The sequence below is a fragment of the Rhipicephalus microplus genome, chromosome 7 (genome assembly GCF_043290135.1).
Source record: "Rhipicephalus microplus isolate Deutch F79 chromosome 7, USDA_Rmic, whole genome shotgun sequence".
NCBI classification, from domain to species: domain Eukaryota; kingdom Metazoa; phylum Arthropoda; class Arachnida; order Ixodida; family Ixodidae; genus Rhipicephalus; species Rhipicephalus microplus.
This window is the reverse complement of record NC_134706.1, coordinates 134,204,061-134,228,557: the sequence shown is the minus strand read 5'-3', so window position 1 is coordinate 134,228,557 and position 24,497 is coordinate 134,204,061. Positions and strand designations below refer to the sequence as shown.

The following is a 24,497-nucleotide window of genomic DNA, read 5'->3' as shown; positions in this document are numbered from 1 at the left end:
TATGGAATCCGGTTCCTGAATGTTGAAAACGAAGACGGGGTACCATATGATGCAATTATGCTCCTGGGCCTCCACTCTTTGTGGAAAGCGAGAATGGCGGGCTACCATTTCGACAGAGATGCGCGGCCCGCTCGAGCCTATTTTCGTGAAAGCATAGACTGGTTTCTCTCTGTTCAGAAAGCAGTACCCGAGCCACCTGACTGGCTCCCGCGGGTAGAAAATCTCGTGACTCTGCCCGAATTTTAGCGCGACACCAGCAATATGTTGGTGCACTGGTGACACTACCTATGTGCATTGTACATGGCGCGATTGATTGTCTGTGTCATTTGAGTTACGTGAAAGATTACCAGAATCAGGTAATAAAGAAAAAAAAATCGGCCATACCATGCTGAATGCGCCGGTTCTCGTCCGATCACCGAAGCTAAGCAGCATTGGGCTCGGTCAGTACTTGGGAGGGAGACCACCTGGGAACACCGAGTGCTGATGGCAATTTTTTTTAATTCTCAAACTATTTTTTTTTGCACAGAAGGAACAGAAAGTGGAGAAGGGTGTTGTTTGATCTTGCAACGTCTCTGGTGTCTCGTTTAACACGCGAACAATAGCATACAATTAGCCAATCACAATTTGATGTGTGCGCTCATGGGTTTATCTTTGGCACCCAGTGCGCATGACATACTCCATTTTTTCAATCTCCCTTCATCTTTTCTTTTTGCTATTTTTGTTAAGAGAAGACAGAGGGGCGGGGTGGGGGCGTTGTTTAACTTTTCGTCGTCATTCGTTGCTCGTATCATTACGCGCACGCGGAAACTTAATCCTTGCGCACACGGGTTTAACTTTGACGCGCGTGCAGTTGGTGTGTGCAATATCTCTAATCGGAAGAACACCGAGGGCACATGGCACATTCTTCTGTTTTATTCTGCCTTTATGTGTGGTTTTTTTGGCTCAGAGGAAAAATAGAGGAGCGGGGGAAGAGTTCGAGGGTGTTGTTCAACTTTTGCACGTCATTCGTCTCTCACGAAGGAAATTATTGCGTGTGTATTATGCCGGCGCACGTTTGCTTAGCTGTATAGCGCGCATGGCAGTTCGATCGTGTGAAATCTCTACTCGACATTATTTATTGCCGGTTTGTACAATAGCTTCAAGAACATATATTTGTCGGTATATGATGTTCATATGAATATGGGATACGTCGTAGTGGACTCCTCCGGAAATTTTGACGTCGTGGGGTCTTCTTGTTTGTTTGTTTCAAGGTGCGCCCAATATAAGCTAAGCTCACGGGCCTCAAACATTTCCGCCTCTACAGAAAATGCGGCCGCCGAGGTCGGGATTCGACACTGCGTGACTTGCGGGCCAGCATCAAGTGCCAAGCCAGTATAGACCACAGTGGAGGGTGTCTTGGTCTTCCAAACATACCTGCTTTATATCGGTCACTTGTGTGAGGCTCAGTTATAAAAGCCGACGCAACAGACGTTCTTAAAGTTACGGAAAATCCCTAAACGAGCATGGCCGGTGGCGGCGGCCCGCAAGCGCACACACATCCGTGCGTAAAGGTTGGCGCACTCGTGCTTTTGCGCCCCAACGAAGGAACAGAGAGAGCTTTCAGTCGGAGAATCACAGAGGCTATAGTCACGCACCTTCGAAGTTTTTCGCCAAGAGAATTTAACGCGTTGCATAAGCTGTTAATTTAGCTTGACAAGATGGAAAGCGCCTACAGTTTGTTATAAGTAGTGTTGCGGAACGACCTGTTCTCGCCATCGGCCATACCATGCTGAATGCGCCGGTTCTCGTCCGATCACCGAAGCTAAGCAGCATTGGGCTCAGTCAGTACTTGGGAGGGAGACCACCTGGGAACACCGAGTGCTGATGGCAATTTTTTTTACTTCTCAAACTATTTTTTTTTTTTGCACAGAAGGAACAGAAAGTGGAGAAGGGTGTTGTTTGATCTTGCAACGTCTCTGGTGTCTCGTTTAACACGCGAACAATAGCATACAATTAGCCAATCACAATTTGATGCGTGCGCACATGGGTTTATCTTTGGCACCCAGTGCGCATGACATATTCCATTTTTTCAATCTCCCTTCATCTTTTCTTTTTGCTATTTTTGTTAAGAGAAGACAGAGGGGCGGGGTGGGGGCGTTGTTTAACTTTTCGTCGTCATTCGTTGCTCGTATCATTACGCGCACGCGGAAACTTAATCCTTGCGCACACGGGTTTAACTTTGACGCGCGTGCAGTTGGTGTGTGCGATATCTCTAATCGGAAGAACACCGAGGGCACATGGCACATTCTTCTGTTTTATTCTGCCTTTATGTGTGGTTTTTTTGGCTCAAAGGAAAAATAGAGGAGCGGGGGAAGAGTTCGAGGGTGTTGTTCAACTTTTGCACGTCATTCGTTTCTCACGAAGGAAATTATTGCGTGTGTATTATGCCGGCGCACGTTTGCTTAGCTGTATAGCGCGCATGGCAGTTCGATCGTGTGAAATCTCTACTCGACATTATTTATTGCCGGTTTGTACAATAGCTTCAAGAACATATATTTGTCGGTATATGATGTTCATATGATTATGGGATACGTCGTAGTGGACTGCTCCGGAAATTTTGACGTCGTGGGTTCTTCTTGTTTGTTTGTTTCAAGGTGCGCCCAATATAAGCTAAGCTCACGGGCCTCAAACATTTCCGCCTCTACAAAGATGCGGCCGCCGAGGTCGGGATTCGACACTGCGTGACTTGCGGGCCAGCATCAAGTGCCAAGCCAGTATAGACCACAGTGGAGGGTGTCTTGGTCTTCCAAACATACCTGCTTTATATCGGTCACTTGTGTGAGGCTCAGTTATAAAAGCCGACGCAACAGACGTTCTTAAAGTTACGGAAAATCCCTAAACGAGCATGGCCGGTGGCGGCGGCCCGCAAGCGCACACACATCCGTGCGTAAAGGTTGGCGCACTCGTGCTTTTGCGCCCCAACGAAGGAACAGAGAGAGCTTTCAGTCGGAGAATCACAGAGGCTATAGTCACGCACCTTCGAAGTTTTTCGCCAAGAGAATTTAACGCGTTGCATAAGCTGTTAATTTAGCTTGACAAGATGGAAAGCGCCTACAGTTTGTTATAAGTAGTGTTGCGGAACGACCTGTTCTCGCCATCGGCCATACCATGCTGAATGCGCCGGTTCTCGTCCGATCACCGAAGCTAAGCAGCATTGGGCTCGGTCAGTACTTGGGAGGGAGACCACCTGGGAACACCGAGTGCTGATGGCAATTTTTTTTACTTCTCAAACTATTTTTTTTTTTGCACAGAAGAAACAGAAAGTGGAGAAGGGTGTTGTTTGATCTTGCAACGTCTCTGGTGTCTCGTTTAACACGCGAACAATAGCATACAATTAGCCAATCACAATTTGATGCGTGCGCACATGGGTTTATCTTTGGCACCCAGTGCGCATGACATATTCCATTTTTTCAATCTCCCTTCATCTTTTCTTTTTGCTATTTTTGTTAAGAGAAGACAGAGGGGCGGGGTGGGGGCGTTGTTTAACTTTTCGTCGTCATTCGTTGCTCGTATCATTACGCGCACGCGGAAACTTAATCCTTGCGCACACGGGTTTAACTTTGACGCGCGTGCAGTTGGTGTGTGCGATATCTCTAATCGGAAGAACACCGAGGGCACATGGCACATACTTCTGTTTTAATCTGCCTTGATGTGTGGTTTTTTTGGCTCAGAGGAAAAATAGAGGAGCGGGGGAAGAGTTCGATGGTGTTGTTCAACTTTTGCACGTCATTCGTTTCTCACGAAGGAAATTATTGCGTGTGTATTATGCCGGCGCACGTTTGCTTAGCTGTATAGCGCGCATGGCAGTTCGATCGTGTGAAATCTCTACTCGACATTATTTATTGCCGGTTTGTACAATAGCTTCAAGAACATATATTTGTCGGTATATGATGTTCATATGATTATGGGATACGTCGTAGTGGACTGCTCCGGAAATTTTGACGTCGTGGGTTCTTCTTGTTTGTTTGTTTCAAGGTGCGCCCAATATAAGCTAAGCTCACGGGCCTCAAACATTTCCGCCTCTACAAAGATGCGGCCGCCGAGGTCGGGATTCGACACTGCGTGACTTGCGGGCCAGCATCAAGTGCCAAGCCAGTATAGACCACAGTGGAGGGTGTCTTGGTCTTCCAAACATACCTGCTTTATATCGGTCACTTGTGTGAGGCTCAGTTATAAAAGCCGACGCAACAGACGTTCTTAAAGTTACGGAAAATCCCTAAACGAGCATGGCCGGTGGCGGCGGCCCGCAAGCGCACACACATCCGTGCGTAAAGGTTGGCGCACTCGTGCTTTTGCGCCCCAACGAAGGAACAGAGAGAGCTTTCAGTCGGAGAATCACAGAGGCTATAGTCACGCACCTTCGAAGTTTTTCGCCAAGAGAATTTAACGCGTTGCATAAGCTGTTAATTTAGCTTGACAAGATGGAAAGCGCCTACAGTTTGTTATAAGTAGTGTTGCGGAACGACCTGTTCTCGCCATCGGCCATACCATGCTGAATGCGCCGGTTCTCGTCCGATCACCGAAGCTAAGCAGCATTGGGCTCGGTCAGTACTTGGGAGGGAGACCACCTGGGAACACCGAGTGCTGATGGCAATTTTTTTTACTTCTCAAACTATTTTTTTTTGCACAGAAGGAACAGAAAGTGGAGAAGGGTGTTGTTTGATCTTGCAACGTCTCTGGTGTCTCGTTTAACACGCGAACAATAGCATACAATTAGCCAATCACAATTTGATGCGTGCGCACATGGGTTTATCTTTGGCACCCAGTGCGCATGACATATTCCATTTTTTCAATCTCCCTTCATCTTTTCTTTTTGCTATTTTTGTTAAGAGAAGACAGAGGGGCGGGGTGGGGGCGTTGTTTAACTTTTCGTCGTCATTCGTTGCTCGTATCATTACGCGCACGCGGAAACTTAATCCTTGCGCACACGGGTTTAACTTTGACGCGCGTGCAGTTGGTGTGTGCGATATCTCTAATCGGAAGAACACCGAGGGCACATGGCACATTCTTCTGTTTTATTCTGCCTTTATGTGTGGTTTTTTTGGCTCAAAGGAAAAATAGAGGAGCGGGGGAAGAGTTCGAGGGTGTTGTTCAACTTTTACACGTCATTCGTTTCTCACGAAGGAAATTATTGCGTGTGTATTATGCCGGCGCACGTTTGCTTAGCTGTATAGCGCGCATGGCAGTTCGATCGTGTGAAATCTCTACTCGACATTATTTATTGCCGGTTTGTACAATAGCTTCAAGAACATATATTTATCGGTATATGATGTTCATATGAATATGGGATACGTCGTAGTGGACTGCTCCGGAAATTTTGACGTCGTGGGGTCTTCTTGTTTGTTTGTTTCAAGGTGCGCCCAATATAAGCTAAGCTCACGGGCCTCAAACATTTCCGCCTCTACAAAGATGCGGCCGCCGAGGTCGGGATTCGACACTGCGTGACTTGCGGGCCAGCATCAAGTGCCAAGCCAGTATAGACCACAGTGGAGGGTGTCTTGGTCTTCCAAACATACCTGATTTATATCGGTCACTTGTGTGAGGCTCAGTTATAAAAGCCGACGCAACAGACGTTCTTAAAGTTACGGAAAATCCCTAAACGAGCATGGCCGGTGGCGGCGGCCCGCAAGCGCACACACATCCGTGCGTAAAGGTTGGCGCACTCGTGCTTTTGCGCCCCAACGAAGGAACAGAGAGAGCTTTCAGTCGGAGAATCACAGAGGCTATAGTCACGCACCTTCGAAGTTTTTCGCCAAGAGAATTTAACGCGTTGCATAAGCTGTTAATTTAGCTTGACAAGATGGAAAGCGCCTACAGTTTGTTATAAGTAGTGTTGCGGAACGACCTGTTCTCGCCATCGGCCATACCATGCTGAATGCGCCGGTTCTCGTCCGATCACCGAAGCTAAGCAGCATTGGGCTCGGTCAGTACTTGGGAGGGAGACCACCTGGGAACACCGAGTGCTGATGGCAATTTTTTTTACTTCTCAAACTATTTTTTTTTGCACAGAAGAAACAGAAAGTGGAGAAGGGTGTTGTTTGATCTTGCAACGTCTCTGGTGTCTCGTTTAACACGCGAACAATAGCATACAATTAGCCAATCACAATTTGATGCGTGCGCACATGGGTTTATCTTTGGCACCCAGTGCGCATGACATATTCCATTTTTTCAATCTCCCTTCATCTTTTCTTTTTGCTATTTTTGTTAAGAGAAGACAGAGGGGCGGGGTGGGGGCGTTGTTTAACTTTTCGTCGTCATTCGTTGCTCGTATCATTACGCGCACGCGGAAACTTAATCCTTGCGCACACGGGTTTAACTTTGACGCGCGTGCAGTTGGTGTGTGCGATATCTCTAATCGGAAGAACACCGAGGGCACATGGCACATTCTTCTGTTTTATTCTGCCTTTATGTGTGGTTTTTTTGGCTCAAAGGAAAAATAGAGGAGCGGGGGAAGAGTTCGAGGGTGTTGTTCAACTTTTGCACGTCATTCGTTTCTCACGAAGGAAATTATTGCGTGTGTATTATGCCGGCGCACGTTTGCTTAGCTGTATAGCGCGCATGGCAGTTCGATCGTGTGAAATCTCTACTCGACATTGTTTATTGCCGGTTTGTACAATAGCTTCAAGAACATATATTTGTCGGTATATGATGTTCATATGATTATGGGATACGTCGTAGTGGACTGCTCCGGAAATTTTGACGTCGTGGGTTCTTCTTGTTTGTTTGTTTCAAGGTGCGCCCAATATAAGCTAAGCTCACGGGCCTCAAACATTTCCGCCTCTACAAAGATGCGGCCGCCGAGGTCGGGATTCGACACTGCGTGACTTGCGGGCCAGCATCAAGTGCCAAGCCAGTATAGACCACAGTGGAGGGTGTCTTGGTCTTCCAAACATACCTGATTTATATCGGTCACTTGTGTGAGGCTCAGTTATAAAAGCCGACGCAACAGACGTTCTTAAAGTTACGGAAAATCCCTAAACGAGCATGGCCGGTGGCGGCGGCCCGCAAGCGCACACACATCCGTGCGTAAAGGTTGGCGCACTCGTGCTTTTGCGCCCTAACGAAGGAACAGAGAGAGCTTTCAGTCGGAGAATCACAGAGGCTATAGTCACGCACCTTCGAAGTTTTTCGCCAAGAGAATTTAACGCGTTGCATAAGCTGTTAATTTAGCTTGACAAGATGGAAAGCGCCTACAGTTTGTTATAAGTAGTGTTGCGGAACGACCTGTTCTCGCCATCGGCCATACCATGCTGAATGCGCCGGTTCTCGTCCGATCACCGAAGCTAAGCAGCATTGGGCTCGGTCAGTACTTGGGAGGGAGACCACCTGGGAACACCGAGTGCTGATGGCAATTTTTTTTACTTCTCAAACTATTTTTTTTTTTTTTGCACAGAAGAAACAGAAAGTGGAGAAGGGTGTTGTTTGATCTTGCAACGTCTCTGGTGTCTCGTTTAACACGCGAACAATAGCATACAATTAGCCAATCACAATTTGATGCGTGCGCACATGGGTTTATCTTTGGCACCCAGTGCGCATGACATATTCCATTTTTTCAATCTCCCTTCATCTTTTCTTTTTGCTATTTTTGTTAAGAGAAGACAGAGGGGCGGGGTGGGGGCGTTGTTTAACTTTTCGTCGTCATTCGTTGCTCGTATCATTACGCGCACGCGGAAACTTAATCCTTGCGCACACGGGTTTAACTTTGACGCGCGTGCAGTTGGTGTGTGCGATATCTCTAATCGGAAGAACACCGAGGGCACATGGCACATACTTCTGTTTTAATCTGCCTTGATGTGTGGTTTTTTTGGCTCAGAGGAAAAATAGAGGAGCGGGGGAAGAGTTCGATGGTGTTGTTCAACTTTTGCACGTCATTCGTTTCTCACGAAGGAAATTATTGCGTGTGTATTATGCCGGCGCACGTTTGCTTAGCTGTATAGCGCGCATGGCAGTTCGATCGTGTGAAATCTCTACTCGACATTATTTATTGCCGGTTTGTACAATAGCTTCAAGAACATATATTTGTCGGTATATGATGTTCATATGATTATGGGATACGTCGTAGTGGACTGCTCCGGAAATTTTGACGTCGTGGGTTCTTCTTGTTTGTTTGTTTCAAGGTGCGCCCAATATAAGCTAAGCTCACGGGCCTCAAACATTTCCGCCTCTACAAAGATGCGGCCGCCGAGGTCGGGATTCGACACTGCGTGACTTGCGGGCCAGCATCAAGTGCCAAGCCAGTATAGACCACAGTGGAGGGTGTCTTGGTCTTCCAAACATACCTGATTTATATCGGTCACTTGTGTGAGGCTCAGTTATAAAAGCCGACGCAACAGACGTTCTTAAAGTTACGGAAAATCCCTAAACGAGCATGGCCGGTGGCGGCGGCCCGCAAGCGCACACACATCCGTGCGTAAAGGTTGGCGCACTCGTGCTTTTGCGCCCCAACGAAGGAACAGAGAGAGCTTTCAGTCGGAGAATCACAGAGGCTATAGTCACGCACCTTCGAAGTTTTTCGCCAAGAGAATTTAACGCGTTGCATAAGCTGTTAATTTAGCTTGACAAGATGGAAAGCGCCTACAGTTTGTTATAAGTAGTGTTGCGGAACGACCTGTTCTCGCCATCGGCCATACCATGCTGAATGCGCCGGTTCTCGTCCGATCACCGAAGCTAAGCAGCATTGGGCTCGGTCAGTACTTGGGAGGGAGACCACCTGGGAACACCGAGTGCTGATGGCAATTTTTTTTACTTCTCAAACTATTTTTTTTTTGCACAGAAGAAACAGAAAGTGGAGAAGGGTGTTGTTTGATCTTGCAACGTCTCTGGTGTCTCGTTTAACACGCGAACAATAGCATACAATTAGCCAATCACAATTTGATGCGTGCGCACATGGGTTTATCTTTGGCACCCAGTGCGCATGACATATTCCATTTTTTCAATCTCCCTTCATCTTTTCTTTTTGCTATTTTTGTTAAGAGAAGACAGAGGGGCGGGGTGGGGGCGTTGTTTAACTTTTCGTCGTCATTCGTTGCTCGTATCATTACGCGCACGCGGAAACTTAATCCTTGCGCACACGGGTTTAACTTTGACGCGCGTGCAGTTGGTGTGTGCGATATCTATAATCGGAAGAACACCGAGGGCACATGGCACATTCTTCGTTTTATTCTGCCTTTATGTGTGGTTTTTTTGGATCAGAGGAAAAATAGAGGAGCGGGGGAAGAGTTCGAGGGTGTTGTTCAACTTTTGCACGTCATTCGTTTCTCACGAAGGAAATTATTGCGTGTGTATTATGCCGGTGCACGTTTGCTTAGCTGTATAGCGCGCATGGCAGTTCGATCGTGTGAAATCTCTACTCGACATTATTTATTGCCGGTTTGTACAATAGCTTCAAGAACATATATTTGTCGGTATATGATGTTCATATGAATATGTGATACGTCGTAGTGGACTGCTCCGGAAATTTTGACGTCGTGGGATCTTCTTGTTTGTTTGTTTCAAGGTGCGCCCAATATAAGCTAAGCTCACGGGCCTCAAACATTTCCGCCTCTACAAAGATGCGGCCGCCGAGGTCGGGATTCGACACTGCGTGACTTGCGGGCCAGCATCAAGTGCCAAGCCAGTATAGACCACAGTGGAGGGTGTCTTGGTCTTCCAAACATACCTGATTTATATCGGTCACTTGTGTGAGGCTCAGTTATAAAAGCCGACGCAAAAGACGTTCTTAATGTTACGGAAAATCCCTAAACGAGCATGGCCGGTGGCGGCGGCCCGCAAGCGCACACACATCCGTGCGTAAAGGTTGGCGCACTCGTGCTTTTGCGCCCCAACGAAGGAACAGAGAGAGCTTTCAGTCGGAGAATCACAGAGGCTATAGTCACGCACCTTCGAAGTTTTTCGCCAAGAGAATTTAACGCGTTGCATAAGCTGTTAATTTAGCTTGACAAGATGGAAAGCGCCTACAGTTTGTTATAAGTAGTGTTGCGGAACGACCTGTTCTCGCCATCGGCCATACCATGCTGAATGCGCCGGTTCTCGTCCGATCACCGAAGCTAAGCAGCATTGGGCTCGGTCAGTACTTGGGAGGGAGAGCACCTGGGAACACCGAGTGGTGATGGCAATTTTTTTTACTTCTCAAACTATTTTTTTTTGCACAGAAGGAACAGAAAGTGGAGAAGGGTGTTGTTTGATCTTGCAACGTCTCTGGTGTCTCGTTTAACACGCGAACAATAGCATACAATTAGCCAATCACAATTTGATGCGTGCGCACATGGGTTTATCTTTGGCACCCAGTGCGCATGACATATTCCATTTTTTCAATCTCCCTTCATCTTTTCTTTTGGCTATTTTTGTTAAGAGAAGACAGAGGGGCGGGGTGGGGGCGTTGTTAAACTTTTCGTCGTCATTCGTTGCTCGTATCATTACGCGCACGCGGAAACTTAATCCTTGCGCACACGGGTTTAACTTTGACGCGCGTGCAGTATGTGTGTGCGATATCTCTAATCGGAAGAACACCGAGGGCACATGGCACATTCTTCTGTTTTAATCTGCCTTGATGTGTGGTTTTTTTGGCTCAGAGGAAAAATAGAGGAGCGGGGGAAGTGTTCGAGGGTGTTGTTCAACTTTTGCACGTCATTCGTTTCTCACGAAGGAAATTATTGCGTGTGTATTATGCCGGCGCACGTTTGCTTAGCTGTATAGCGCGCATGGCAGTTCGATCGTGTGAAATCTCTACTCGACATTATTTATTGCCGGTTTGTACAATAGCTTCAAGAACATATATTTATCGGTATATGATGTTCATATGATTATGGGATACGTCGTAGTGAACTGCTCCGGAAATTTTGACGTCGTGGGTTCTTCTTGTTTGTTTGTTTCAAGGTGCGCCCAATATAAGCTAAGCTCACGGGCCTCAAACGATTCCGCCTCTACAGAAAATGCGGCCGCCGAGGTCGGGATTCGACACTGCGTGACTTGCGGGCCAGCATCGAGTGCCAAGCCAGTATAGACCACAGTGGAGGGTGTCTTGGTCTTCCAAACATACCTGCTTTATATCGGTCACTTGTGTGCGGCTCAGTTATAAAAGCCGACGCAACAGACGTTCTTAAAGTTACGGAAAATCCCTAAACGAGCATGGCCGGTGGCGGCGGCCCGCAAGCGCACACACATCCGTGCGTAAAGGTTGGCGCACTCGTGCTTTTGCGCCCCAACGAAGGAACAGAGAGAGCTTTCAGTCGGAGAATCACAGAGGCTATAGTCACGCACCTTCGAAGTTTTTCGCCAAGAGAATTTAACGCGTTGCATAAGCTGTTAATTTAGCTTGACAAGATGGAAAGCGCCTACAGATTGTTATAAGTAGTGTTGCGGAACGACCTGTTCTCGCCATCGGCTATACCATGCTGAATGCGCCGGTTCTCGTCCGATCACCGAAGCTAAGCAGCATTGGGCTCGGTCAGTACTTGGGAGGGAGACCACCTGGGAACACCGAGTGCTGATGGCAATTTTTTTTACTTCTCAAACTTTTTTTTTTGCACAGAAGGAACAGAAAGTGGAGAAGGGTGTTGTTTGATCTTGCAACGTCTCTGGTGTCTCGTTTAACACGCGAACAATAGCATACAATTAGCCAATCACAATTTGATGCGTGCGCACATGGGTTTATCTTTGGCACCCAGTGCGCATGACATACTCCATTTTTCAATCTCCCTTCATCTTTTCTTTTTGCTATTTTTTTAAGAGAAGACAGAGGGGCGGGGTGGGTGCGTTGTTTAACTTTTCGTCGTCATTCGTTGCTCGTATCATTACGCGCACGCGGAAACTTAATCCTTGCGCACACGGGTTTAACTTTGACGCGCGTGCAGTTGGTGTGTGCGATATCTCTAATCGGAAGAACACCGAGGGCACATGGCACATACTTCTGTTTTAATCTGCCTTGATGTGTGGTTTTTTTGGCTCAGAGGAAAAATAGAGGAGCGGGGGAAGAGTTCGATGGTGTTGTTCAACTTTTGCACGTCATTCGTTTCTCACAAAGGAAATTATTGCGTGCGTATTATGCCGGCGCACGTTTGCTTAGCTGTATAGCGCGCATGGCAGTTCGATCGTGTGAAATCTCTACTCGACATTATTTATTGCCGGTTTGTACAATAGCTTCAAGAACATATATTTGTCGGTATATGATGTTCATATGATTATGGGATACGTCGTAGTGGACTGCTCCGGAAATTTTGACGTCGTGGGTTCTTCTTGTTTGTTTGTTTCAAGGTGCGCCCAATATAAGCTAAGCTCACGGGCCTCAAACATTTCCGCCTCTACAAAGATGCGGCCGCCGAGGTCGGGATTCGACACTGCGTGACTTGCGGGCCAGCATCAAGTGCCAAGCCAGTATAGACCACAGTGGAGGGTGTCTTGGTCTTCCAAACATACCTGCTTTATATCGGTCACTTGTGTGAGGCTCAGTTATAAAAGCCGACGCAACAGACGTTCTTAAAGTTACGGAAAATCCCTAAACGAGCATGGCCGGTGGCGGCGGCCCGCAAGCGCACACACATCCGTGCGTAAAGGTTGGCGCACTCGTGCTTTTGCGCCCCAACGAAGGAACAGAGAGAGCTTTCAGTCGGAGAATCACAGAGGCTATAGTCACGCACCTTCGAAGTTTTTCGCCAAGAGAATTTAACGCGTTGCATAAGCTGTTAATTTAGCTTGACAAGATGGAAAGCGCCTACAGTTTGTTATAAGTAGTGTTGCGGAACGACCTGTTCTCGCCATCGGCCATACCATGCTGAATGCGCCGGTTCTCGTCCGATCACCGAAGCTAAGCAGCATTGGGCTCGGTCAGTACTTGGGAGGGAGAGCACCTGGGAACACCGAGTGCTGATGGCAATTTTTTTTACTTCTCAAACTATTTTTTTTTGCACAGAAGGAACAGAAAGTGGAGAAGGGTGTTGTTTGATCTTGCAACGTCTCTGGTGTCTCGTTTAACACGCGAACAATAGCATACAATTAGCCAATCACAATTTGATGCGTGCGCACATGGGTTTATCTGTGGCACCCAGTGCGCATGACATATTCCATTTTTTCAATCTCCCTTCATCTTTTCTTTTGGCTATTTTTGTTAAGAGAAGACAGAGGGGCGGGGTGGGGGCGTTGTTAAACTTTTCGTCGTCATTCGTTGCTCGTATCATTACGCGCACGCGGAAACTTAATCCTTGCGCACACGGGTTTAACTTTGACGCGCGTGCAGTATGTGTGTGCGATATCTCTAATCGGAAGAACACCGAGGGCACATGGCACATTCTTCTGTTTTAATCTGCCTTGATGTGTGGTTTTTTTGGCTCAGAGGAAAAATAGAGGAGCGGGGGAAGTGTTCGAGGGTGTTGTTCAACTTTTGCACGTCATTCGTTTCTCACGAAGGAAATTATTGCGTGTGTATTATGCCGGCGCACGTTTGCTTAGCTGTATAGCGCGCATGGCAGTTCGATCGTGTGAAATCTCTACTCGACATTATTTATTGCCGGTTTGTACAATAGCTTCAAGAACATATATTTATCGGTATATGATGTTCATATGATTATGGGATACGTCGTAGTGAACTGCTCCGGAAATTTTGACGTCGTGGGTTCTTCTTGTTTGTTTGTTTCAAGGTGCGCCCAATATAAGCTAAGCTCACGGGCCTCAAACGATTCCGCCTCTACAGAAAATGCGGCCGCCGAGGTCGGGATTCGACACTGCGTGACTTGCGGGCCAGCATCGAGTGCCAAGCCAGTATAGACCACAGTGGAGGGTGTCTTGGTCTTCCAAACATACCTGCTTTATATCGGTCACTTGTGTGCGGCTCAGTTATAAAAGCCGACGCAACAGACGTTCTTAAAGTTACGGAAAATGCCTTAACGAGCATGGCCGGTGGCGGCGGCCCGCAAGCGCACACACATCCGTGCGTAAAGGTTGGCGCACTCGTGCTTTTGCGCCCCAACGAAGGAACAGAGAGAGCTTTCAGTCGGAGAATCACAGAGGCTATAGTCACGCACCTTCGAAGTTTTTCGCCAAGAGAATTTAACGCGTTGCATAAGCTGTTAATTTAGCTTGACAAGATGGAAAGCGCCTACAGATTGTTATAAGTAGTGTTGCGGAACGACCTGTTCTCGCCATCGGCCATACCATGCTGAATGCGCCGGTTCTCGTCCGATCACCGAAGCTAAGCAGCATTGGGCTCGGTCAGTACTTGGGAGGGAGACCACCTGGGAACACCGAGTGCTGATGGCAATTTTTTTACTTCTCAAACTTTTTTTTTTTGCACAGAAGGAACAGAAAGTGGAGAAGGGTGTTGTTTGATCTTGCAACGTCTCTGGTGTCTCGTTTAACACGCGAACAATAGCATACAATTAGCCAATCACAATTTGATGCGTGCGCACATGGGTTTATCTTTGGCACCCAGTGCGCATGACATACTCCATTTTTCAATCTCCCTTCATCTTTTCTTTTTGCTATTTTTTTAAGAGAAGACAGAGGGGCGGGGTGGGTGCGTTGTTTAACTTTTCGTCGTCATTCGTTGCTCGTATCATTACGCGCACGCGGAAACTTAATCCTTGCGCACACGGGTTTAACTTTGACGCGCGTGCAGTTGGTGTGTGCGATATCTCTAATCGGAAGAACACCGAGGGCACATGGCACATACTTCTGTTTTAATCTGCCTTGATGTGTGGTTTTTTTGGCTCAGAGGAAAAATAGAGGAGCGGGGGAAGAGTTCGATGGTGTTGTTCAACTTTTGCACGTCATTCGTTTCTCACAAAGGAAATTATTGCGTGTGTATTATGCCGGCGCACGTTTGCTTAGCTGTATAGCGCGCATGGCAGTTCGATCGTGTGAAATCTCTACTCGACATTATTTATTGCCGGTTTGTACAATAGCTTCAAGAACATATATTTATCGGTATATGATGTTCATATGATTATGGGATACGTCGTAGTGAACTGCTCCGGAAATTTTGACGTCGTGGGTTCTTCTTGTTTGTTTGTTTCAAGGTGCGCCCAATATAAGCTAAGCTCACGGGCCTCAAACGATTCCGCCTCTACAGAAAATGCGGCCGCCGAGGTCGGGATTCGACACTGCGTGACTTGCGGGCCAGCATCGAGTGCCAAGCCAGTATAGACCACAGTGGAGGGTGTCTTGGTCTTCCAAACATACCTGCTTTATATCGGTCACTTGTGTGCGGCTCAGTTATAAAAGCCGACGCAACAGACGTTCTTAAAGTTACGGAAAATGCCTTAACGAGCATGGCCGGTGGCGGCGGCCCGCAAGCGCACACACATCCGTGCGTAAAGGTTGGCGCACTCGTGCTTTTGCGCCCCAACGAAGGAACAGAGAGAGCTTTCAGTCGGAGAATCACAGAGGCTATAGTCACGCACCTTCGAAGTTTTTCGCCAAGAGAATTTAACGCGTTGCATAAGCTGTTAATTTAGCTTGACAAGATGGAAAGCGCCTACAGATTGTTATAAGTAGTGTTGCGGAACGGCCTGTTCTCGCCATCGGCCATACCATGCGATTCCACTTCGGGCCGCGATAGCGAGCGGACGCGTTTGGAATGGGCTCCGTCGGAGCGGTATCAGCGGCCGTTTCTGGCCGCGGAAACAGGGTGATAGCTGCCTCGGATAACGAGTATCGCGTTGTTCTGCCTAGTCTGCCTTCAGGACGTCTGGTTTTGAATACTGTTTTTGTGCACGCGGATGTGAGGGCACGGCCCTACCGTGTAGAAGACTTCAGGGATATGCTGAGTGATTTGAAACTGCTCTCCGAGGTTACGGCCTTGGGGGCGTATCAAATGAATCACGTTTGGGCCGTCACGTTCAAATGTGCCGAAGGTGCGAAGAGGCTGCTGGAAAAAGTGGAAGTGAAAGTGAAGGGCCAGCGTTGCCTCCTCATCGATCCATCGAACCAGGAGCTTCGGTTGAAGCTGCGCTGGCTCCTGCCTACCGTACCGGACGACGACGTGCGAGCGGCCTTCCTGAACTATGGCAGAGTGACGGACATTATCAAGGAACGGTGGAAGGTCAGTGGTGTGACTGACAAGGCGTCAACGACGCGAAATGTGGCGATGACACTTAAGGCGGGAGTCAAGCCAGAAGATTTACCCCATCAAATAAGGATTGCTGGTGAGCTGGCTCTTGTGGTGGTGCCGGGAAGGGCACCGCTATGCCTTCGTTGCCAGTGCACTGGACACATTCGTCGGGACTGTAAGGTACCACGGTGCACGTTGTGTCATCGCTTTGGACACAACGAGTCGGAATGCGTGCGTACCTACGCCAGTGTTGCAGGGCCCGTGGGAAGCGACGACACTTCGGAGCTCCTAATGGACGAAGCAGATTCCGAGGCAGCAGCGAGAGTGGAGGCAGAAAGTGCCATGATGGACAGCGTGCCAGCTGAGCAAATCTCGGGTGAGAGTGCTCACGTAAAGTCGACGAACCTCAAAGCCGAAGATACATTGTTGGTGAAAAATGATTCCTCCGAAGCACTGCAGACGCAGGAGGACAAAAGCAACGTGACAGAAGAGGTCAACAGGGAAGTAGTGGAGGAAATGGACATTTCCAAGGAGGGCACCACGACGAATAAGCGATCACACGAAGGCGCCCAGGGAGAGAGCGAATCTACCGACCCAAGCAGTCGCGATGAACCTCCAGCAAAAGCAACCCCTGTACGTCGACCGACAGTGCGGCCACGGCCGAACATCCCACAGGATCGGAGGCTGACGGCGACGACGAAGCCGCCGCCACCGCCCCCGGTCACGTAGCAGTAAGCTGTGTAAGCCCCGACCTATGTCGCGGGCCTCAAGGTCTTGTGTAGACAGGAGCATAAGCCCATACTCTGGGTCTCTATTATTAATTATTCAAATGGCGCTGCCAGATAAATCCTTGCGATTTGCTACAATCAATGTTCGAGGGCTTGCGGCGAGGAGAAAACAACGACAGTTGTATAGACTGGTGATCGAACATGATTTAGACATCATTGCCATACAAGAAACCAAAATTGGAAGTGAAGATGAGACCAAGAGTATGGTGCTACCTTTCATGTCAATGTACTACGCGGGTGTGAGTCACGCCATAGGGCAATCCGCGGGGTGCGTTCTTTTTGTGCGCCAACACCCAGGCCTTGAAGTGAGGGGCGTGAGGTCAGATTTGGCGGGGCGCATGGTTTTGTGTGATTTTCGTTATGGTTCAGTTGAATGGCGAGTGATATGCCTTTATGCTCCTAATTTGTTCGAAGAACGAAGACATTTCTTCGAGAGTGTCAGAAATTACTGCAACGTCGAAAGGAACCTGGTACTGATGGGGGACTTTAATTGTGTACTGGCAGCGCGTGATAAATCAAGTGGTACAGCGTATAGAGACGCCAGCACGGCTGAGCTTCGCGAATTAATTGATGAATACGGGCTTGAGGACGTGGCGGACTGCTTGGAGTGCGACCGCATTGTGCGCTTCACGCATTTCCAAGCAGCCAGCCACGCCCGACTGGACAGAGTGTATGTTCCGGCTGAATTGATAGCCCTTGCGCAAGAATATCGTGTGCAATCGGTGTCATTCAGTGACCACTGTCTAGTCATGTTCGATGTTAATAAGAAAGCGAAAAACCGAAATAACTTTGCGTGGGAATTATGGAAACTTAATGCTAAAATTTTGGAGGATGAGGTTTTCTGTGAGAAAGTGTTAGCCCTGCTCGAAGAGATAAAGAACCAGACAAACACAACAATATGTGAGAAATGGGAAACATTTAAGCAAACAGCTAAATTGAAGGCACTTGAACGAGCCAGCGCTTTAAAACACGAAAAGAATAAGTACGAGGAAAACCTGCGGCAAAGCTTGCAAATGCTAACTTATGAAGAAAGCCTATCGCCTGGGACGTTCAAAGACGACATTAACACACTGAAGCAAAAACTTGAGCAGGCTGATATCGAACGCTATCGGGGAGCGTTGGTGCGAGCTAGAGTAGAAGCAACGATAACAGGCGAGGCGCCAACTAAACGAGCCCTCGCAAAGGAAAAAAAGTGGGCCCGCCGGAACGAGATTCACGAAGTGGAACAAGACGGTGTTATCTTATATGATCAGAGCGGCATCGAACACGTGTTCACAGCGTTCTACAGAAAGCTGTTCGCGCGTTGTCCGGTGGACGTAGAGGGTTTCGAGACTGAATTCATGCCTTTAATGCCAAAGATTGACGATAGCTCAAAGGAAATGTTAGAGCGCCGTATTACGGCCGATGAGATTGCGGTGGCGATAGACGATTTGAAACGTGGGAAATCTCCCGGGCCCGACGGGCTAGGAGCCGATTTTTATAAGGCGTTCAAGTACGAAGTAGCCCCTATACTGGCCGCAATTTTAGACGATGCATATGAGCGCAAACGACTACCACCTTCATTCCTGTCCACACACACAGTTCTTATCCCGAAAACAGATGATCGCGACACATTAAAGCGGGTAACAGCATATCGCCCTATCAGCTTAGCGAACGTCGACTATAAGATATTCATGAAAGTGTTGGCTAAAAGACTGCAAACAGTAGTGAAAGATATAGTTGGACCACACCAGACGTGCGGTATCAAGGAACGAACCATTTTCACGAACATTCATACGGCGAGAAGCATACTAGAGTGTTGTGACGTATTGTGCGAGAAGGTCGCAATGCTCCAGTTGGATCTGGAAAAGGCGTTCGACCGGGTACCGCACGACATACTATTTGCCATTCTGGAGTACGTGAACGTAGGATCTGTTATCATGGAAGGTGTCGCAATGGCGTACAGGGGTTGCACGACAAGGTTGATAATAAATAAGTCAGTAGGAGAGCTTATCGAAGTGCAGCGGTCGGTGCGCCAGGGGTGCCCACTATCGCCGTTACTTTTCGCTTTATATATTGAGCCCTTGTGCCTCAGCGTAATACGGGCTAACTGTATCAATGGCTTTAAAATGCAGCAAGCGGAGGTAAAACTACTCGCTTATGCGGACGACATCGCGGTGTTTTGTGGGGACCACGCCAGTATCATGAAAACTGTGGAAATTGTGAAGCGTTATTGTGTTACTAGTGGCAGTGCAGTTAACTGGGGCAAGAGCCTCGGAATCTGGCATGGAGCATGGACAATGAAACCCAGTACCTTTGCCAACATTCAATGGATTTCCACTCCCACGAAATACCTAGGCGTTCCTTTAGAGTTTTACCGGGACAGTGAACCATACTGGCAGAACCAAGTTGCGGAAATGCGTGGAAGGACTGAGAGGACAAAGGGCTCGGAATTGTCTATGTTTGCACGTACCACGGTGTGTAATGTGTTTTTCATTACTAAACTTTGGTATGTGTTGAGTGTTTTGCACTGCTCACGCATTAACATACAAAAGCTCCACAGAATTCTGGCTGTTTTTGTTTGGGGATCGAGTTGGGAGAGGTCAAGCCGCACCAACTTGTTCCGACGTGTACGTCATGGAGGTCTTAGCCTGTCGCACTTATTCCTGAGGCAAATAGTGAACCGGTTCTGCTTCCTTAGGGATGTGAAGGACCCCTTTTTGCGCACTGTATTACAGCTCAGACTTTGCAAACTTGTGCCGGACTTTGTGGTATCCACCGAATGTATTGAAGGCGGGGTTTTCGGTTTTTTGAAGGAGGTTGTGATGGCTTATAAGTTCTTGCGTGCTCGATTCTCATGCGAATATCTGGCGGGAGTGAAACGAAGGAAGCTATACAAAGATCTTGTGGATATACTACTCCCCGTGCCTTTGTATCGCACAATATATAGTGCCAAGTCTGGAAGTGATGTCCTGAAGCGTGTCAAACATATGTATGTAGCTCCAGGAGCCAAGTCCTTTTTCTTCAGATTGCACACCGGGACACTAGAGGTAAAAACATGGCTACAGGAAAAAGGAATGTATGTACCATGGGGAGTGCACTGTTTTTTATGCAGAAAGCCTGAAACCATTGAGCACGTCTTCTTAGAATGCTGGGAAGGCGTGTTCTTCTGGGATATATTACAAAGAACGCTAAAAAAAGACCTCCCTTTAGACCCACAAGGAATTCGTTTCCTAACTGTGGACAACGAAGAAGGTGTCCCGTTTGATGCTGTTATGCTACTGGGTTTGCACTGCATATGGAAGGCCTGCATGGCCGCACGACATGTAGATATAGATGCAAGATCGGCACAAGAGTACTTCCGCGAATCCTGTGGGCAGGTTCCTGGAAGCACATAAATCTTTAGATCCGATACCTGAATGGGTATCGAGGATCGAGCCACTCATGAACATGAGACGATTTTAGCCATTACACGCCAGCCAAAGTTTGGTGTCTCATTTTACCCATGCCCATTTATGTATCTATGTCTTATGTGCCTTGCATTATTACTTGTGTTCCCTGACTGTATTTGTGTTTCTATGTGTACGTCTAAGCAGGCAATAAAGAAAAAAAAAAATCGGCCATACCATGCTGAATGCGCCGGTTCTCGTCCGATCACCGAAGCTAAGCAGCATTGGGCTCGGTCAGTACTTGGGAGGGAGACCACCTGGGAACACCGAGTGCTGATGGCAATTTTTTTTACTTCTCAAACTTTTTTTTTTTTTGCACAGAAGGAACAGAAAGTGGAGAAGGGTGTTGTTTGATCTTGCAACGTCTCTGGTGTCTCGTTTAACACGCGAACAATAGCATACAATTAGCCAATCACAATTTGATGCGTGCGCACATGGGTTTATCTTTGGCACCCAGTGCGCATGACATACTCCATTTTTCAATCTCCCTTCATCTTTTCTTTTTGCTATTTTTTTAAGAGAAGACAGAGGGGCGGGGTGGGTGCGTTGTTTAACTTTTCGTCGTCATTCGTTGCTCGTATCATTACGCGCACGCGGAAACTTAATCCTTGCGCACACGGGTTTAACTTTGACGCGCGTGCAGTTGGTGTGTGCGATATCTCTAATCGGAAGAACACCGAGGGCACATGGCACATACTTCTGTTTTAATCTGCCTTGATGTGTGGTTTTTTTGGCTCAGAGGAAAAATAGAGGAGCGGGGGAAGAGTTCGATGGTGTTGTTCAACTTTTGCACGTCATTCGTTTCTCACGAAGGAAATTATTGCGTGTGTATTATGCCGGCGCACGTTTGCTTAGCTGTATAGCGCGCATGGCAGTTCGATCGTGTGAAATCTCTACTCGACATTATTTATTGCCGGTTTGTACAATAGCTTCAAGAACATATATTTGTCGGTATATGATGTTCATATGATTATGGGATACGTCGTAGTGGACTGCTCCGGAAATTTTGACGTCGTGGGGTCTTCTTGTTTGTTTGTTTCAAGGTGCGCCCAATATAAGCTAAGCTCACGGGCCTCAAACGATTCCGCCTCTACAGAAAATGCGGCCGCCGAGGTCGGGATTCGACATTGCGTGACTTGCGGGCCAGCATCGAGTGCCAAGCCAGTATTGACCACAGTGGAGGGTGTCTTGGTCTTCCAAACATACCTGCTTTATATCGGTCACTTGTGTGCGGCTCAGTTATAAAAGCCGACGCAACAGACGTTCTTAAAGTTACGGAAAAACCCTTAACGAGCATGGCCGGTGGCGGCGGCCCGCAAGCGCACACACATCCGTGCGTAAAGGTTGGCGCACTCGTGCTTTTGCGCCCCAACGAAGGAACAGAGAGAGCTTTCAGTCGGAGAATCACAGAGGCTATAGTCACGCACCTTCGAAGTTTTTCGCCAAGAGAATTTAACGCGTTGCATAAGCTGTTAATTTAGCTTGACAAGATGGAAAGCGCCTACAGTTTGTTATAAGTAGTGTTGCGGAACGACCTGTTCTCGCCATCGGCCATACCATGCTGAATGCGCCGGTTCTCGTCCGATCACCGAAGCTAAGCAGCATTGGGCTCGGTCAGTACTTGGGAGGGAGACCACCTGGGAACACCGAGTGCTGATGGCAATTTTTTTTACTTCTCAAACTATTTTTTTTTTTGCACAGAAGGAACAGAAAGTGGAGAAGGGTGTTGTTTGATCTTGCAACGTCTCTGGTGTCTCGTTTAACACGCGAACAATAGCATACAATTAGCCAATCACAATTTGATGCGTGCGCACATGGGTTTATCTTTGGCACCCAGTGCGCATGACATATTCCATTTTTTCAATCTCCCTTCATCTTTTCTTTTGGCTATTTTTGTTAAGAGAAGACAGAGGGGCGGGGTGGGGGCGTTGTTTAACTTTTCGTCGTCATTCGTTGCTCGTATCATTACGCGCACGCGGAAACTTAATCCTTGCGCACACGGGTTTAACTTTGACGCGCGTGCAGTATGTGTGTGCGATATCTCTAATCGGAAGAACACCGAGGGCACATGGCACATTCTTCTGTTTTAATCTGCCTTGATGTGTGGTTTTTTTGGCTCAGAGGAAAAATAGAGGAGCGGGGGAAGAGTTCGAGGGTGTTGTTCAACTTTTGCACGTCATTCGTTTCTCACGAAGGAAATTATTGCGTGTGTATTATGCCGGCGCACGTTTGCTTAGCTGTATAGCGCGCATGGCAGTTCGATCGTGTGAAATCTCTACTCGACATTATTTATTGCCGGTTTGTACAATAGCTTCAAGAACATATATTTATCGGTATATGATGTCCATATGATTATGGGATACGTCGTAGTGAACTGCTCCGGAAATTTTGACGTCGTGGGTTCTTCTTGTTTGTTTGTTTCAAGGTGCGCCCAATATAAGCTAAGCTCACGGGCCTCAAACGATTCCGCCTCTACAGAAAATGCGGCCGCCGAGGTCGGGATTCGACACTGCGTGACTTGCGGGCCAGCATCGAGTGCCAAGCCAGTATAGACCACAGTGGAGGGTGTCTTGGTCTTCCAAACATACCTGCTTTATATCGGTCACTTGTGTGCGGCTCAGTTATAAAAGCCGACGCAACAGACGTTCTTAAAGTTACGGAAAATCCCTTAACGAGCATGGCCGGTGGCGGCGGCCCGCAAGCGCACACACATCCGTGCGTAAAGGTTGGCGCACTCGTGCTTTTGCGCCCCAACGAAGGAACAGAGAGAGCTTTCAGTCGGAGAATCACAGAGGCTATAGTCACGCACCTTCGAAGTTTTTCGCCAAGAGAATTTAACGCGTTGCATAAGCTGTTAATTTAGCTTGACAAGATGGAAAGCGCCTACAGATTGTTATAAGTAGTGTTGCGGAACGACCTGTTCTCGCCATCGGCCATACCATGCTGAATGCGCCGGTTCTCGTCCGATCACCGAAGCTAAGCAGCATTGGGCTTGGTCAGTACTTGGGAGGGAGACCACCTGGGAACACCGAGTGCTGATGGCAATTTTTTTTACTTCTCAAACTTTTCTTTTTTGCACAGAAGGAACAGAAAGTGGAGAAGGGTGTTGTTTGATCTTGCAACGTCTCTGGTGTCTCGTTTAACACGCGAACAATAGCGTACAATTAGCCAATCACAATTTGATGCGTGCGCACATGGGTTTATCTTTGGCACCCAGTGCGCATGACATATTCCATTTTTTCAATCTCCCTTCATCTTTTCTTTTTGCTATTTTTGTTAAGAGAAGACAGAGGGGCGGGGTGGGGGCGTTGTTTAACTTTTCGTCGTCATTCGTTGCTCGTATCATTACGCGCACGCGGAAACTTAATCCTTGCGCACACGGGTTTAACTTTGACGCGCGTGCAGTTGGTGTGTGCGATATCTCTAATCGGAAGAACACCGAGGGCACATGGCACATTCTTCGTTTTATTCTGCCTTTATGTGTGGTTTTTTTGGATCAGAGGAAAAATAGAGGAGCGGGGGAAGAGTTCGAGGGTGTTGTTCAACTTTTGCACGTCATTCGTTTCTCACGAAGGAAATTATTGCGTGTGTATTATGCCGGTGCACGTTTGCTTAGCTGTATAGCGCGCATGGCAGTTCGATCGTGCGAAATCTCTACTCGACATTATTTATTGCCGGTTTGTACAATAGCTTCAAGAACATATATTTGTCGGTATATGATGTTCATATGATTATGGGATACGTCGTAGTGGACTGCTCCGGAAATTTTGACGTCGTGGGTTCTTCTTGTTTGTTTGTTTCAAGGTGCGCCCAATATAAGCTAAGCTCACGGGCCTCAAACATTTCCGCCTCTACAAAGATGCGGCCGCCGAGGTCGGGATTCGACACTGCGTGACTTGCGGGCCAGCATCAAGTGCCAAGCCAGTATAGACCACAGTGGAGGGTGTCTTGGTCTTCCAAACATACCTGCTTTATATCGGTCACTTGTGTGAGGCTCAGTTATAAAAGCCGACGCAACAGACGTTCTTAAAGTTACGGAAAATCCCTAAACGAGCATGGCCGGTGGCGGCGGCCCGCAAGCGCACACACATCCGTGCGTAAAGGTTGGCGCACTCGTGCTTTTGCGCCCCAACGAAGGAACAGAGAGAGCTTTCAGTCGGAGAATCACAGAGGCTATAGTCACGCACCTTCGAAGTTTTT

The 24,497-nt window shown here is 47.8% G+C and overlaps 11 non-coding genes and 3 pseudogenes across 11 annotated transcripts; all 14 read left to right on the top strand.

Annotated features, from left to right (window-relative positions):
* The first annotated feature begins 370 nt into the window (after nucleotides 1–370).
* LOC119184027 (5S ribosomal RNA) lies at nucleotides 371–489 on the top strand (annotated as a pseudogene).
* Nucleotides 490–1,750: 1,261 nt separating this feature from the next.
* LOC142768059 (5S ribosomal RNA) lies at nucleotides 1,751–1,869 on the top strand. The gene has a single exon (XR_012885242.1). It is a non-coding gene; the product is annotated as a 5S ribosomal RNA (ribosomal RNA).
* Nucleotides 1,870–3,132: 1,263 nt separating this feature from the next.
* Nucleotides 3,133–3,251, top strand: LOC142768020 (5S ribosomal RNA). Its single transcript, XR_012885225.1, has one exon. It is a non-coding gene; the product is annotated as a 5S ribosomal RNA (ribosomal RNA).
* A 1,262-nt stretch (nucleotides 3,252–4,513) lies between these two features.
* On the top strand, nucleotides 4,514–4,632 carry LOC142768009 (5S ribosomal RNA). Its single transcript, XR_012885215.1, has one exon. It is a non-coding gene; the product is annotated as a 5S ribosomal RNA (ribosomal RNA).
* A 1,260-nt stretch (nucleotides 4,633–5,892) lies between these two features.
* LOC142767998 (5S ribosomal RNA) lies at nucleotides 5,893–6,011 on the top strand. The gene has a single exon (XR_012885204.1). It is a non-coding gene; the product is annotated as a 5S ribosomal RNA (ribosomal RNA).
* Nucleotides 6,012–7,271: 1,260 nt separating this feature from the next.
* LOC142767987 (5S ribosomal RNA) lies at nucleotides 7,272–7,390 on the top strand. Its single transcript, XR_012885193.1, has one exon. It is a non-coding gene; the product is annotated as a 5S ribosomal RNA (ribosomal RNA).
* A 1,265-nt stretch (nucleotides 7,391–8,655) lies between these two features.
* LOC142767977 (5S ribosomal RNA) lies at nucleotides 8,656–8,774 on the top strand. Its single transcript, XR_012885183.1, has one exon. It is a non-coding gene; the product is annotated as a 5S ribosomal RNA (ribosomal RNA).
* Nucleotides 8,775–10,034: 1,260 nt separating this feature from the next.
* LOC142768067 (5S ribosomal RNA) lies at nucleotides 10,035–10,153 on the top strand (annotated as a pseudogene).
* Nucleotides 10,154–11,414: 1,261 nt separating this feature from the next.
* On the top strand, nucleotides 11,415–11,533 carry LOC142768025 (5S ribosomal RNA). Its single transcript, XR_012885230.1, has one exon. It is a non-coding gene; the product is annotated as a 5S ribosomal RNA (ribosomal RNA).
* Nucleotides 11,534–12,790: 1,257 nt separating this feature from the next.
* LOC142768063 (5S ribosomal RNA) lies at nucleotides 12,791–12,909 on the top strand. The gene has a single exon (XR_012885245.1). It is a non-coding gene; the product is annotated as a 5S ribosomal RNA (ribosomal RNA).
* Nucleotides 12,910–14,170: 1,261 nt separating this feature from the next.
* On the top strand, nucleotides 14,171–14,289 carry LOC142767969 (5S ribosomal RNA). The gene has a single exon (XR_012885181.1). It is a non-coding gene; the product is annotated as a 5S ribosomal RNA (ribosomal RNA).
* A 6,171-nt stretch (nucleotides 14,290–20,460) lies between these two features.
* On the top strand, nucleotides 20,461–20,579 carry LOC142768065 (5S ribosomal RNA; annotated as a pseudogene).
* A 1,261-nt stretch (nucleotides 20,580–21,840) lies between these two features.
* LOC142767961 (5S ribosomal RNA) lies at nucleotides 21,841–21,959 on the top strand. The gene has a single exon (XR_012885174.1). It is a non-coding gene; the product is annotated as a 5S ribosomal RNA (ribosomal RNA).
* A 1,263-nt stretch (nucleotides 21,960–23,222) lies between these two features.
* On the top strand, nucleotides 23,223–23,341 carry LOC142768015 (5S ribosomal RNA). The gene has a single exon (XR_012885221.1). It is a non-coding gene; the product is annotated as a 5S ribosomal RNA (ribosomal RNA).
* Nucleotides 23,342–24,497: the final 1,156 nt, after the last annotated feature.